The sequence below is a fragment of the Sorex araneus genome, chromosome 11, assembly GCF_027595985.1.
Source record: "Sorex araneus isolate mSorAra2 chromosome 11, mSorAra2.pri, whole genome shotgun sequence".
Taxonomy (NCBI): domain Eukaryota; kingdom Metazoa; phylum Chordata; class Mammalia; order Eulipotyphla; family Soricidae; genus Sorex; species Sorex araneus.
The window spans coordinates 58,165,612-58,179,971 of record NC_073312.1 but is presented as its reverse complement, the minus strand read 5'-3'; positions in this window follow the sequence as shown (position 1 = coordinate 58,179,971).

Genomic DNA, 14,360 nt, shown 5'->3' with positions numbered 1-14,360 from the left:
GTCGCATAACTGTGAATGCAGCCCCGTGCTTCTGGGGGCTTTGTTTTAAAGTCTCTGGATCTTGGCCATTAATGTGATTACACGGCACAGGCTCCGGGGGCAGTTTCTGAGTGTGACTGCCTACCTACTGGAAAATGGGGGGATCTGGGCGGAACAGGCCCACTCCTGATCCAAGCAGCCTTGGAGATCTCAGTCCCGGGTCCCACACACCTGGGTTCCTCTGCCTGTTTCTTCATGAGGCTCATCTGAATGTGTGGAGAGGAGCCTTGAGCATGGCTGTGGCTGGGTCCCAGAGATCTTCAGCTGCCGAGGTTCTTCTCGGGGCAGGGAGGGAAACTCAACCCGCCCCGCTCTGAGAGACCCCAATGAAGACAGTCAAGCACAGGGGCAAGAGATACTACCAGAACTTATTAACGCTTGGATCAGAATTCAAATAACAATGAAAAGAACAGCAATATTAGAAACAGTAAAAGAAAATAAAATACTTATAACCTTTCCTTTTTAAAAATTTTATTTTTATGAAGTTGCTCACAATAATTTATTGTGTTTACTATTCCAACAACAGTCTCTCCACCACTAACACCTTCCCACCACCATATTTCAACAAAACCCCAATCCTTGCTGCCAAAGCAGAACCTAAATAATTATTTTGTGTTGTTTATTATGGGCTGGAGTGATAGGAAAGAGTGTGAACATTGTGGTATTTTACCTTGGAGCCATTAAGCCTTTGTATAAGAGATACAAGGAAATGGAGGGAGGTCTCCCATTCCTGACTGTGCGAGCCTGGAGATTTCAGTCACAAGTCCCATATATATGGGGTTTTCAGCAGATTTACTCATAGCTGAGGCTCATCTGAGTCGGTGGTGATCAGCCATGAGCATAGCAGCAATTGAATTCTGGAGGTTTTCAGCTGCCAGGTCTCTGTTGGGTCAGGAGAGGAAGTCACCCGCTGTCCTCCCAGTTGCCTCATATTAGACATCCTGGTGCAGGGTCCAGAAACATCTCTGTGGAGTGTCATGTTGTTCTGTGTTGCTCTCTCCTGAGAGATTTATTTGTGAGTCTCTGGATCATGACTGTTAATGAGCTTATATGGCACCAGAGGCAGTTTATGGGCATGACTACCAGGCTACCAGTAGCACAGGAAGATGGTGATTATAACCTTTTCTTTGTTACTCTGAAATCTAGTTATCTATTACTAGTCATTGGTTCAGAAAAAAAATTTTTGAAATAAAAAAATAATTTATTTGGAGGTTTTAGCAAGGGGAAAAAGGGAGAGAAATTAAGAGAGAGGAACATGATTAAGAGAGAACGTGACCTTCTCTAAAGGTGGAGAGAGCGCCTACACATATATCATCATTAGATATGGAAGCATGAAAGTACACATGTCAAGTGGGGAGATGTGGGTGACACATGGGCTCAGACACATGGGTACAAGTGTGTACAAGTAGCACATGGGCTTGGGCAGCACCTGCATGCCTTTCCTTTGTTTAAGGTGGCATTTATAGTTGTTTTTTTTAACCTAACCCCCTTCTATCTAGGTAAAAGTTTGTTGCATTACTAGGGAGATTGTGGAGGGGGATGGGAGGAAGGTGAGGTAGAATTGGGAGTGGTCTTTGGTCTTTGAAATTTCTTTCCTGACCTTTTGTTCCTGTGGGAACTTCTCTGAAGGGGATCCAGCCTTCTCTTGGTCTGTTGCTAAAGCCAGGTGAAAAGCCTTAGTTCCTGTTTTCTGCAAAGTTGGATCTTTGCTATTTCTACACAACAGATCACTGTCACTGTGAGTGGGCACCAGTAATGTCTCCATTGTGAGACTTGTTACTGTTTTTGGCATATCGACTACTCACAGCTAGATTGCCAGGCTCTGCGGTGCGGGGGAGATACTCTTGGTAGCTTGCCTGGCTCTCTGAGAGGGATGAAATAATCAAACTTGGGTTGGTCGTGTGCAAGGCATATGCCCTACTCGCTGTGCTATTGCTCCAGTCCAACTTTGAAGTAAAGGTTCTTAACATAAGAGACCATATGTCTTTTAATTTGCCAAAAGAAACATTTTTTAACATTAAGAGATGATTCTGATTGTTGCAGAATCACCACTCTGGTGAGAAGAGTGGCAGTGTTACTAACAGCTAATGCATAAAAGTCAGACATGCCCTTAAATGTAGGCCAACCTCTCTACAATGTATTATGTATAATGTATTACTTCCAAGACAAGCACCTTAACTCATATACACAATCCTCATTCCTCAAATTATTTTTTTGAAGATGGGAATGATTATACATCTATTTATTTTCTAAAGGTTATAAACAAGTGTTAAGAAATAGCCATTAAAACTTCTGGACTTTCTTTGGGGAAAGATTTCAGTTATAAAACATGGTTCTATTAAAAATGTATAATACTTCGTTTTTGTTTCTAACATGATGTCTTGGTAATCTGAATTTTTTAAAAGTATTTTGCTCTTTTACTGTGCATCTTTTCACATGGTGATATAATAAAAATTAAAAAAATAAAAAATAAAAGTATTTTGCTCTTTTCATGCAAAAAATGAATATCTAATTAAGTGTCTCTGTTCAATGAGCAACTGAACAATATCAGATATCTTACTCAATTTGATATTTCAAAATAATATTTTATGTTATGGTTTGTACATGTATTTCATCATAAACTTCATCTAAAGTTCCATTCTTTTTAAAAGAAAACAACATAATAAGGAGCTGGAGACATACTACATGGGTAGGGCACTCGTCTTGCACGCAACTGACATCGGTTTGATCTCTGGCACCCATTTGGTCCCTTTATCCATGACGACAGATCCAGGAGTAAGCTCTGAACACTGTTTGGGGTGTTCACAAATCATAACAAAAATTCACATAAACATTTTACTTGGGGGCTGGGGAGGCATTTGGCACATCTCAATGGTGTTTAAAGATTGCTCCTAACTTTTTGTTCAGAAATCACTTCAGGTAGGTTTTGGAGAACCATGTGCCATGCCAGGGATTGAACCAGAATGATATGCATGCAAAGCAAGCAACTTAACATCTGCATTATCTCTCTAGCCCTATAATATTTTTCTTAGAGTTTTCTTTAACCCATCAATATTTTAAAATTTTTGTTTTACTTTTATTCTTATTGAGACATCATAGATTACAATATTATTGAAGTCAGTGTTTCACAGAGCTGCTGCATCAGTCGTTCTCCAGTCTTTGAAGGTCCCACCATCATTATCCCTGGTTTCTGCCCTGGTCTCCCTCCCCTAGTCTCCTTACTTCCCATTTCTATTAATCATGTCTCAGAGTTTGTCTGCATTGGAAATTGTCTAATACCTTTATTTGTCTCTTTATATTCTGCATATATGCAAGATTATTTGATACTTCTATTTTTCTGACTCACTGAACTTAACAGGACACCCTACAATTCCATCCAAATTATGGCAAACTGCAAAAATTTCATCTTTTCACATGCTTAATAGTATCTTATTTTTTATGTATACCACGATCTCACAATTTCTTTACCCACTTATCTAATTTGGAGAAGTTGGGTTGTTTCCAGATCTTGGCTTATGTAAATAGTTCTGTGCTAAGTCCTTTCAAATTAATGTTTTTGTGTTCTTCGGTGAAGACTGACTGGGTCCAGGAGAAGACTGACTGGGTCATATAGTTCTGTACAAAGAATGTAGATGTTTCCAAGCAATTTACTAAAGTGGATGAACCATGCAACAGTCCAAGCATCAATGAATAAAGGTTCTTTTTTTTTTTAAACCACATCCCATCTACTATTTCTTATCTTTTACTTATAGACCATTATCTTTGGTGTGAGATGACAGCTCATTATAATTTTGATTTGTATTTCATGAATAATCAGTAATGATTAACATATTTTGTTTTCGTTAGTCATCTTTATGTCTTTCTTTTAGGGAAATCTCTTTTTCTCCCCTCTAAAAATTTTGATTGGATTTGTATTTTTGTTGTTGTTGTTGTTGTTAAGCTTTGGGACTATTTTATAATTCTGAATATTAGTCCTTTGATGTTATCATCACTGTCATATCATTGTACGTCGATTTACTCGAGTGGGCACCAATAACATCTCTATTCCTCCCAGCCCTGAGATTTTAGCAGCCTCTCCATACTTGATTACCGAATGATTGCAGGCTCTTTAAGGGTCAGAGGAATGAGACCTATCATTACTGTTTTTGGCATATTGAATATGCCACGGGATTGCCAGGCTCTGTCCATGTGGGTGCAGATGGGACACTTCAGTAGCTTGCTGGGCTCCCCTAGAGGTATATATTAAATACGAATATGCCACCGCGTAGCTTGCCAGGCCCTGCCATGTGGGCAGAATACTCTTGGTAGCTTGCTGACTCTCCAAGAGGGACGGAGAAATCCAACCCGGGTTGGCCACATGCAAGGCAAACACTATATCCGCTTTGCTATCGCTCCAGTCCCCTGACACCCTATTTTTAATTGTTTTTTTTTTTTAAGCCATACCTGATGGTGCTTGGGGCTTACTCCTGTCTCTGCACTCAGAAAGCATTACTGGCAATGCTTGGGGGACAATATGGGTGCCGAAAATGGAACCTGGGTCTGCTATGGGGAAGGGAAATGCCCTCCCTGCTGTACCATTGTTCCAACCCCTGATGCCCTCACTTTGTTTTTTGTTTATTTGGTTTTGGACCATATCTGGTGATGCTCAGGGGTTACTCCTGACTCTGCACTCAGGAATCACTCCTGATGGTGCTCATGAGACTATATGGGATGCTGTGGATTGAACCTGGGTCAGCCGTATGCAAGGCAAATGTCCTACCTCCTGTGCTATCTCTGGGGCCCCTGATGCTCTCACTTTATTTATTTATTTATTTTTTAATTTTATTGAATCACCATGTGGAGGGCTACATAGTTTTCAGGATTATGTCAGTTATACAATACTCAAACACCCTTCCCTTCACTAGTGCCCCTATTCCATCACCAACCTCCCCAATATACCTCCCACTTCCTCCCGCCACCCCCCCCCCGTCTCCACCCTTGTAAGTGATAAGTTTCACTTCGTTTACGCTTTATCTTGGTTACATTCTATGTTTTAACACATAACTCACTATTGTTGCTGGAGTTTCCCCCAAAAAAGAAAAAGACAGTCCTATTGCCAAGGAAGCATTTGATAGTTCTCCATTGCTGAGAATGTAGAGATATTAAGTCCCGCTGTTTGTTACATAACTTTTCTATTTTTTTCCCCTCGTCCTGCGCCACCGAGATCACGCCTGTTTAGTATTCACCACGCTGCCTGACAAAGGGAAGAAAAACCGAAAAAGATGGTTATTTCCCGTCATCAGCCAGCGTGGGGCTCTGGCTTAGTTGATAGTCTGGTAGAAAGTCTGCAGTTTCTGGAACCAAAAGTAGTGCGCTGGTATCGGCCCCGGCTCGAGATTCCACCAGCGTCCCGCTGTTCCATGTACATAATACTTTATTCCCTTGTATCCCATTCCCATGCCACCAGGTCAGTGTCAACTTAATGGACATAATACTATGGTTGACGCCACGCCGCATTTCTTCCCGAGAAAGAAGGATATTTCTTCTCAGCTGGCGTGGGGATATGGCTTAGTTCAGTCTATAGAGATGGCTACCACTTTGATTGCCTTCAATATTTCGACAAAAAACTTACTATTCTTGTTAGGGTTTCCCACCAAAGTCCGACCCGTTAAGAGGGAACCATTTCATATTGCTGATGATTAGATGATATTAGGTCACACTGCCACGGCAGCGGCAGCGTGGTTTTGGGTTTCTGTATAAAGTCCAGGGAAAATTCTGCCTGAAATTCTATTGCTACAATCTTTTACCCTTTTATGGTGCTCATAAGATGGGAAAACCTTGAGAAATACCAGGGCCCCGCACAGGCGGCCTGGCGGAAACGTTCAGTTCACATACTGCAAGTTGTTCAGTGGGCTGCTGGTGTCCAAAGCAGCTCCCTTGGAGCGGCGGGCGCAGCGAAGTGGGAAGCCCACGTGGCTTCACTGTCCTTAAGTGTCCTCGGTGGGCGGGCGGAGACCGGTACTTCCCCGCCCCTCGATCTCCCGCAAGCCGCGCCTCGCATTTGGGTGTGTGTCTCCATTTTGTGCTCAGAGAAGTGGGGTGGAGGTTGTGCTGTGCCCAGGAGAGGTTGAGAGAGAGAGAGAGAGAGAGAGAGAGAGAGAGAGAGAGAGAGAGAGAGAGAGAGATTAAAAAAAAGAGGAACGCCGGGCCCCCGCACGGGCGGCCTGGCGGAAATGCTCAGTTCACATACTGCAAGTTGTTCAGTGGGCTGCTGGTGTCCAAAGCAGCTCCCTGCTCCCTTGTCCTCCTCGGTCATACTGGAGCAGCGGGCGCGGCGAAGTGGGCTGATGCTCTCACTTTAAAACCCAGAGAATCCAGCTCAGAGCTCCTTATCCAAGGGCACACATTTAGTCACAGAGGCTTCACAATGCCTCAATTCATTCCAAACCTTGTGAGCTCAAGGCTAAGACCTGGAGCTCGAGGCAAAGAGGCTGCAGAAAGGGCAGGGCTGGCCCTCCTACCCCGGAGGATGGCTGCTGGGGGGCGCCCTCACCTGACTCTGGCCCACAGAGGGCGACCCGAATCTCCCCCGGGGCTCAGCTCAGGCCTGCTCTCACGCGCCACACCCAGGGACATCTACAGGAGCACGCACAGGCTAGCCAACTGGGCCTGGTGGCAGGGCTGCTGCTCCTTGGCCAGCACCTCCAGCCGGCTCTGAGCACCGTGCAGCTGCAGATGCAGCTGGGCTGTCTTGGTTTCTGGGTCCACAGGAATCCCGCAGCTCCTGATTCATGACCCGCGCTGCCTCAAGCTCCTCCAGCAGCTGGGCGTCCTGGCCCACAAGGTTGGCCTCCTTCTCCTTCACCTCTTGCTTCAGTAACTCCAGCTGTCAGGGAGAAGGTGTGTGTGTGCGCAGGGTGGTCACTCGAGCAGGGTGGCAAAACGGCATGCCTTGGCGCATTCGGTATGCCAAAAATGGTAACAGTTCTCACAATGGAGACGGTACTAGTGCCCCCTCAAGCAAATCGATGAACAATAAAATGACAGTGCTATGGCAGTGCTATATATTAATCATAGAGATTAATCATAGTCATATATATATTACTGTCTATGATTTGTTGCCTACTGTCTGAACTCCATCAAATATAGTGTAGTAATTATAGAAAACGGGTAGGAATTGTCTTATGTGTCCGAAAAGCAGCCTAGAGTGTGGGGGTGGTTGGGTAGTGGAGGTTGGCTGCCTGGGCTGGGTCCCTTAGGGTGGGGAGGGTTCTCACCTGCCCCCTTCTGGGGCACCCCAAGTGAAAACAGCCTGGTGTGGAGTCTGGTGGCATGGTTATGGGGGCCTCATTTTATACTTCCATCTGGGTGGAGGAGCCCTTGAGATCTAGGGGGTGGCAGGGTGTGGCAGGGTGTGGTTTATGGGTGCGATCCCTGGATCACTGGAGATTGGGGGTTAGCAGGCAAGGATCTCTGCTCCTGGGTTCGTTGAGTCCAGAGTCCAAGATCACAAAGTTCCACATTATCTGGGTTCCATGGGACTACATTCATGCGTGAGGCTTGGCCTGAGCATTGGAAAAGCGGCCTGGAATGTGGCTGCGGTTGGGTAGTGGAGGTCAGCTACTGGGGCTGGGTCCCTTGGTGAGGGCAGGGTTCTCACCCGCCCCTCTCTGGGGCGCCCCAAGTGAAACAGCCTGGCTCGGAGTCCCTTTGATGTATGGAGTTCAAATATTTTCTCTCAATCAGTAGGATTTCTTTTAATTTAAGGTTTCATTTTATTCTCATAGTGCACAAATTTATGAGTTTGTTATAGTTCCATTTGTTTATTTCTGCTTTTGTTTTCTTTGCCACTAAAATTGTATCACTGAGACTTATCTGAGGTCAATACCCTGGAGACCTCTTCCTTTGTTTTCTTGGATGTACTTTATAGAAAACAGACTTGATATGAAGGTCTTTGGTCCATTTTGAATTGACTTTAGTGTAAGGCATGAGTTAGGAAACTAAATATTTTTGGGTTTTTTTTTTTTTTGCATATGGATAATCAGTTTTTTCAGAACCATTTGTTAAATAGGCTGCTCTTGTACTATGTGATATTTCTACCCCCTTTTGTCATAAATTAATCGTCCATACAGTTGAGTGTTTATATCTGGACTTTCCATTCTACTGATCTGTGAGGCTCTCTTTGTTCCATTACCATGTTGATTTGACAATTATAGCTTTGTAATAATGGCTGAATTCTAGAAAAGCAGTAATTCCTTCATTTTTTTATTTCTTGGAATTTCTGCAACTATCCTGGGAGGTTTATGGTTTCATATTAATTTTGAAGCGCTGATCTTTAAACAATACCATAGAAATTTTAATGAGATTTGGACTGTTCTTTTTAATTACATTGGGTAAAACTTTCATTTTATCAATGTTTATCCTCCTAGTCCAAGAACAAGGAATATGTTTTCATTTCCTTGTATCTTTTATTTCTTTTAGAAATGAATGATAGTTTTTACTAAATGGTTGTTCATGTCTTTTATTAAAATGTTTCACAGATATTTGAGGTTTTTTCATATCATCATAAAATAGCAATTTTTTAAAAATAAATTTTTTCTTCTCTGCATCATTATTTACACATGAAAATGCAACAGACTCTGCATTGATTTTGAAGGTTGCTATTTTGCTGTTTGTTAAGTAGGTTTGTTAGGTTTGTTAATTTCCAGGAATGTTTTTTATGGGTTCTTTGATAGAGTTTTCTATATAGGATATTATGTCATCTTTCAATAGTGATAATTTAACTTCTTTGCTAATTTGTATTCCTTTCATTTCTCTTTCTAATCTAATTGGAGTGTCTCGACTTCTAGTACTATGTTGAATAATAGTAATGAATATGGAAATCTTTGTATTGTGCCTAATCTTTTAGGAACAGTTTTCAGCCCACAGCCCTACAACGTCAAATAGACTTTTTTGCTTTACATTCAGAAATAGGGTGTAGTGTGATTATAGGGGAAGGAAAAAGTTTTTTCATGCAACATTACTTTCCATTATGAGGATCTTATAATGCAGATGTTTGCTTATATGTTTGCTTGGTACATCTAGATTGGTGAGTTAAGATTTAAATTTTTTTGAGAGGTGGCAACTGTAGTTAATTCAGGTATTAAGTCTTGGTATATCTGGCATCAAGAACTCTACTCTAGACTTATTATTTTCCTTTGTAGCACCAAAGTTAACAAAGGTATCTAATGAAATATGTAATTTTAGATTCCCATTAGTCTGTTTGTTGAAGGCAGAAAAGAAAAAATTTAGTAGTATTTAAACACATTTACTGAGGATTATTTTGTTAATATGGTACACAAGTTTCATTATGTGGAAAGTACCAAGTAGTGAAATTCATCTTAATTTATTTTTGCAGGAGGTATTGGTTGTGCTGCACCCAGCTGTGTTCAGGACTTGCTCCTGACTTTTTTTCAGGAATTATTCCTGGCAGTGCTTAGAGAACCACATGCCTTGAAGCAGATGGAATCCTGGTAGTCTGGGTTCAAGACAAGAGCTCTACTCACTGTACTGACTCTTTAGTCCTCTACATTTATATTCTATGTTTATGTTTTTCATTCTTTTGTTAAGTTACAAATATATAGTACATTATTTTGTGGCAGAATGAATTATAGCCATAATTCAATCAAATTAGAAATCACAAACTTATTACCAAAACAAATCTACTTGGGAAGTAATAGAGAAATAAAATAAAACACAACTGTCCTATTTTAGGAAGAAAATAAAGATTAAAGCTACAACTATTGTATAAATAATTAGTGCTACGTAAAATGCATGATTTGTGCTTTTAATAATAAGGGAATTATAGAAATATAAATAAATATTTAATGTAAGATAAAGAAAATTTATTGAATATTCAGCTCATTATACTAAAATATTTTTAAATAAACACAAAGAAGTTAATTTTAAAAATTACTCTGAAAGTTATAGTGATTGGTAAGCATATCATCAAAAAAGAAGATAAGGAGAATATTTAAAATTGGTTGCATCCATGAAGAAATGCTCATCACCATTTATGATTAGGGAAATCCAAATCAAGGCAAAAATGAGATACTATCTTACATTAGTGGGAATGGCACATATCTAAAATACTGGGAATAATCTCTCTTTGGGGAGATGTGGTGAAAAAAGGAATGCTTATCCACTGTTAGTGGAAATATTCTCTGTTCAAAACTCCATGGAAAACATTATGGAGGGTGCTGAGAAAATTCAGAATTGATATCCCATATTACCTAGAAATTCCACTTTTTGGTATCGTCAGGAAAGAAAAACATTCCTGCAAAAGAACATGTGCACACCATTAGTGCTCACTAGAGTATTCAGTTGTGTATCTAAGATTTGGAATTGACCTAGATAACCAAGGACAAATAAGAGGATCATGAAGATGTGGTACATACACAAAATGGAATACTACAGAGGTGCAAGGAATGATGAAATCATGCAATTCATAGCGACACGGATAGAAATGGAAGAGGTCATGTTTAATGAAGTAAGCTAGAAGAAGGATAAACAAGGTGATATTACATGTTGCATTTATAATAACTGGATGAGGAAATGCAATCTTTTAAAGGGAGGCTGCCCAGATAAACCTAGGTATAGGGAGAAGAAGGTTAGAAAGAGTGGAGTGGAGAGGGAAAAGAGACAGATGAAAAGCAATGGGAGTCAGGTCAGGGGATTACGGCACAAAGTGGTGTTAGGGAATGATAGAGTCAAACATTCAAACCACAGAGTCAACAACACTGAAACCAGGAGGCCCAAACTTTAACAGTTGAACTTTGAAAGGTGCCTGTTGAGAGGGGTGTTGGAGGGGGCTTGGGAACTAGTGTTATGGGAGGGAACCTGGGAACAATGGTGGAAGAGACTTAACACTGGTGATGGGATCAGTGTTGCAATATTGTATGCCTAAAGCTCAACTATGAGTAACTTTGTAAATAATGGTGCTTTAATTTTTTAAAAAGAGGTTTGCATCAATAGTATTAAAGTAGATGCTTTGGAAAATTGCTTATGCTTTGGAAAGAGTAGACTATTTCATCCCAGGCTCTGCAGTAAGAAATTTCTCCTGGCAGGACTTGTGTGTTCCTGTTGTACTCCTTCTCCAGCCCTATAAGTTATTTGTCTAAGAGACCCTGTCAAAGAGAGGGTCTTTCAGATCTGTCCAAGAGACCCTGTTAAATCATTTCTGAGTCTGAGAACTGATTCTTTTTTTATCCTTCTGTTTAGCTGTTTCATTTTATGCCTAGCAAAGATATCATTGAATGGTTAATTACTTACCTCATATTCTAATGCCCACTAAAACAGATTTCTACATGTTGGTCTTCCTTGAACATTTTTGTCTTTATTGATTATTATGATATAATTATTATCTCCTTGTTTCTGATGGTTAATTACTGCAAACTGATCTCTGGGCACTGGTGATACAGGACTGAAATATCAAACCTCTCTTTCGATGAGCTACTATTTAAATGGAACTGACTTATGCAAAAATATAGTATATTACATCAAACACTGAATTTTAAAAATCAAGTAAGTAGGTAGAAAAAAGATACTAGCTACTTGTTTTAAAAACAATAAACAACTTAATAAGTTAATATTGGAATATTGAATTGAATAAAGTAAGATAATGTCAATTAGAGCAGTCGATAGAGAACCTCCTTCCCCACAAAAGATCCCTTTAGGCAAAGGAAGTGAGGAGAGCTGTGTTCAAGGCACAGTGATAACTTTATAATGATTTAAGTCAAAATATGAAGAAGAGAAAGAATGTCTGAAAGGAAGATAAAGCTCAGTTCCTATGAGCTCTTTAGTCCATGGTCAGATGTTTGCATTTTATTCTTTTTTTTTTTTTTTTTTTAATTTTTTTTATTTTTTTTATTTTTTTTTTTAATTTATTCATTTTTAATTAGAGAATCACCGTGAGGGTACAGTTACAGATTTATACACTTCTGTGCTCACACTTCCCTCATACAAAGTTTGGGAACCCATCCCTTCACCAGTGCCCATTCTCCACCACCCGTAAACCCAGTGTCCCTCCCACCCTCCCCAATCCCATCTCCCCCCCACCCCACCCTGCCACTGTGGCAAGGCATTCCCTTCTGCTTTCTCTCTCTAATTAGCTGTTGTGGTTTGCAACAAAGGTGTTGAGTGGCCGCTGTGCTCAGTCTCTAGCCCTCATTCAGCCCGCAACTCCCTTCCCCCACATGGCATTCGACTGCAATGTAGTTGGTGATCGCTTCTCTGAGTTGACCTTTCCCCGGAACGTGAGGCCAGCCTCGAAGCCATGGAGTCAACCTCCTGGTACTTATCTCTACAGTTCTTGGGTGTTAGTCTCCCACTCTGTTATTCTATATACCATAGATGAGTGCAATCTTTCTATGTCTGTCTCTCTCTTTCTGACTCATTTCACTCAGCATGAAACTTTTCATGCCCATCCACTTAACTACAAAATTCTTGACCTCCTTTTTTCTAACAGCTGCATAGTATTCCATTGTATAGATGTACCAAAGTTTCCTCAACCAGTCATCCATTCTGGGGCATTCGGGTTTTTTCCAGATTCTGGCTATTGTAAACAGTGCTGCGATGAACATACATGTGCAGATGTTGTTTCGATTGAACTTTTTTGATTCTCTGGGATATATTCCCAGCAGTGGTATTGCTGGGTCAAATGGGAATTCAATATCTAATTTTTTGAGAGTCGTCCAAATTGTTTTCCAGAAGGGCTGAACCAGTCGGCATTCCCACCAGCAGTGAAGAAGGGTCCCTTTCTCCCCACATCCTCTCCAACAGCGGTTGCTTTTGTTCTTTTGGATGTGTGCTAGTCTCTGTGGTGTGAGGTGGTATCTCATGGTTGTTTTGATCTGCATCTCTCTGATGATTAGTGATGTAGAGCACTTTTTCATGTGCCTTTTGGCCATTCGTATTTCTTCCTTGGTAAAGTTTCTGTTCATTTCTTTGCCCCATTTTTTGATGGGGTTGGATGTTTTCTTCTTGTAGAGCTCAACCAGTGCTTTATATACCATTGATATCAACCCCTTATCTGATGGGTATTGTGTAAATATCCTTTCCCATTCTGTGGATAGTCTTTGTATTCTGGTCACTGTATCTCTTGCGGTGCAGAAGCTTTTTAGTTTAATGTAGTCCCATTTGTTGATCTCTGTTTTTACTAGATTGCTTAGTTCCGTGTCACCTTTGAAGATACCCTTATCTTCAATATCGTGGAGGGTTTCGCCGACCTTGTCTTCAATGTACCTTATGGTTTGTGGTCTAATGTTGAGGTCTTTAATCCATTTTGATCTGACTTTTGTGCATGGTGTCAGGTCAAGGTCTAAACCCATTTTTTTGCATGTGGTTGTCCAGTTGTGCCAGCACCATTTGTTAAAGAGGCTTTCCTTGCTCCACTTCACTTCTCTTGCTCCCTTATCAAAGATTAGATGGTCATACATTTGGGGTTGTGTGTAGGGATATTCCACCCTGTTCCATTGGTCTACGGCTCTGCCTTTGTTCCAGTACCATGCTGTTTTAATTGTTACTGCTTTGTAGTAAAGTTTGAGGTTGGGGATGGTGATGCCTCCCATCATCTTTTTCCCAAGAATTGTTTTAGCTATCCTTGGACGTTTGTTATTCCATATGAATTTTAGGATTGCTTGATCCATTTCTTTGAAGAATGTCATGGGTATATTTATAGGGATCGCATTGAATCTGTATAATGCTTTAGGGAGTATTGCCATTTTGACAACATTGATTCTCCCTATCCACGAGCAGGGTATATGTTTCCATTTCCTCATGTCCTCTTTGATTTCATGGAGTAGCGTTATGTAGTTTTCTTTGTAAAGGTCTTTTACTTCCTTGGTTAAGCTGATTCCGAGGTACCTGATTTTCTGGGGCACGATTGTGAATGGGATTGCTTTTTTCATGTCCCTTTCCTCTGCCTCATTGTTTGCATATATGAAGGCCATGGATTTTTGGGTATTGATTTTGTAGCCTGCAACTTTACTGTATAAGTCTATTGTTTCTAAGAGTTTCTTAGTAGAGGTTTTAGGCTTCTCTAGATATAGTATCATGTCGTCTGCAAATAGTGAGAGTTTGATTTCTTCCCTTCCTATCTGGATGCCCTTAATCTCTTTTTCTTGTCTAATAGCTATCGCAAGTACTTCCAGTACTATATTGAAGAGGAGTGGTGAGAGTGGGCATCCTTGTCTTGTGCCTGATCTCAGAGGAAAGGCCCTTAGTTTTTCCCCGTTGAGGATAATGCTTGCCGTAGGCTTGTGATAGATGGCTTCGACTATCTTGAGGAAAGTTCCTCCAAACCC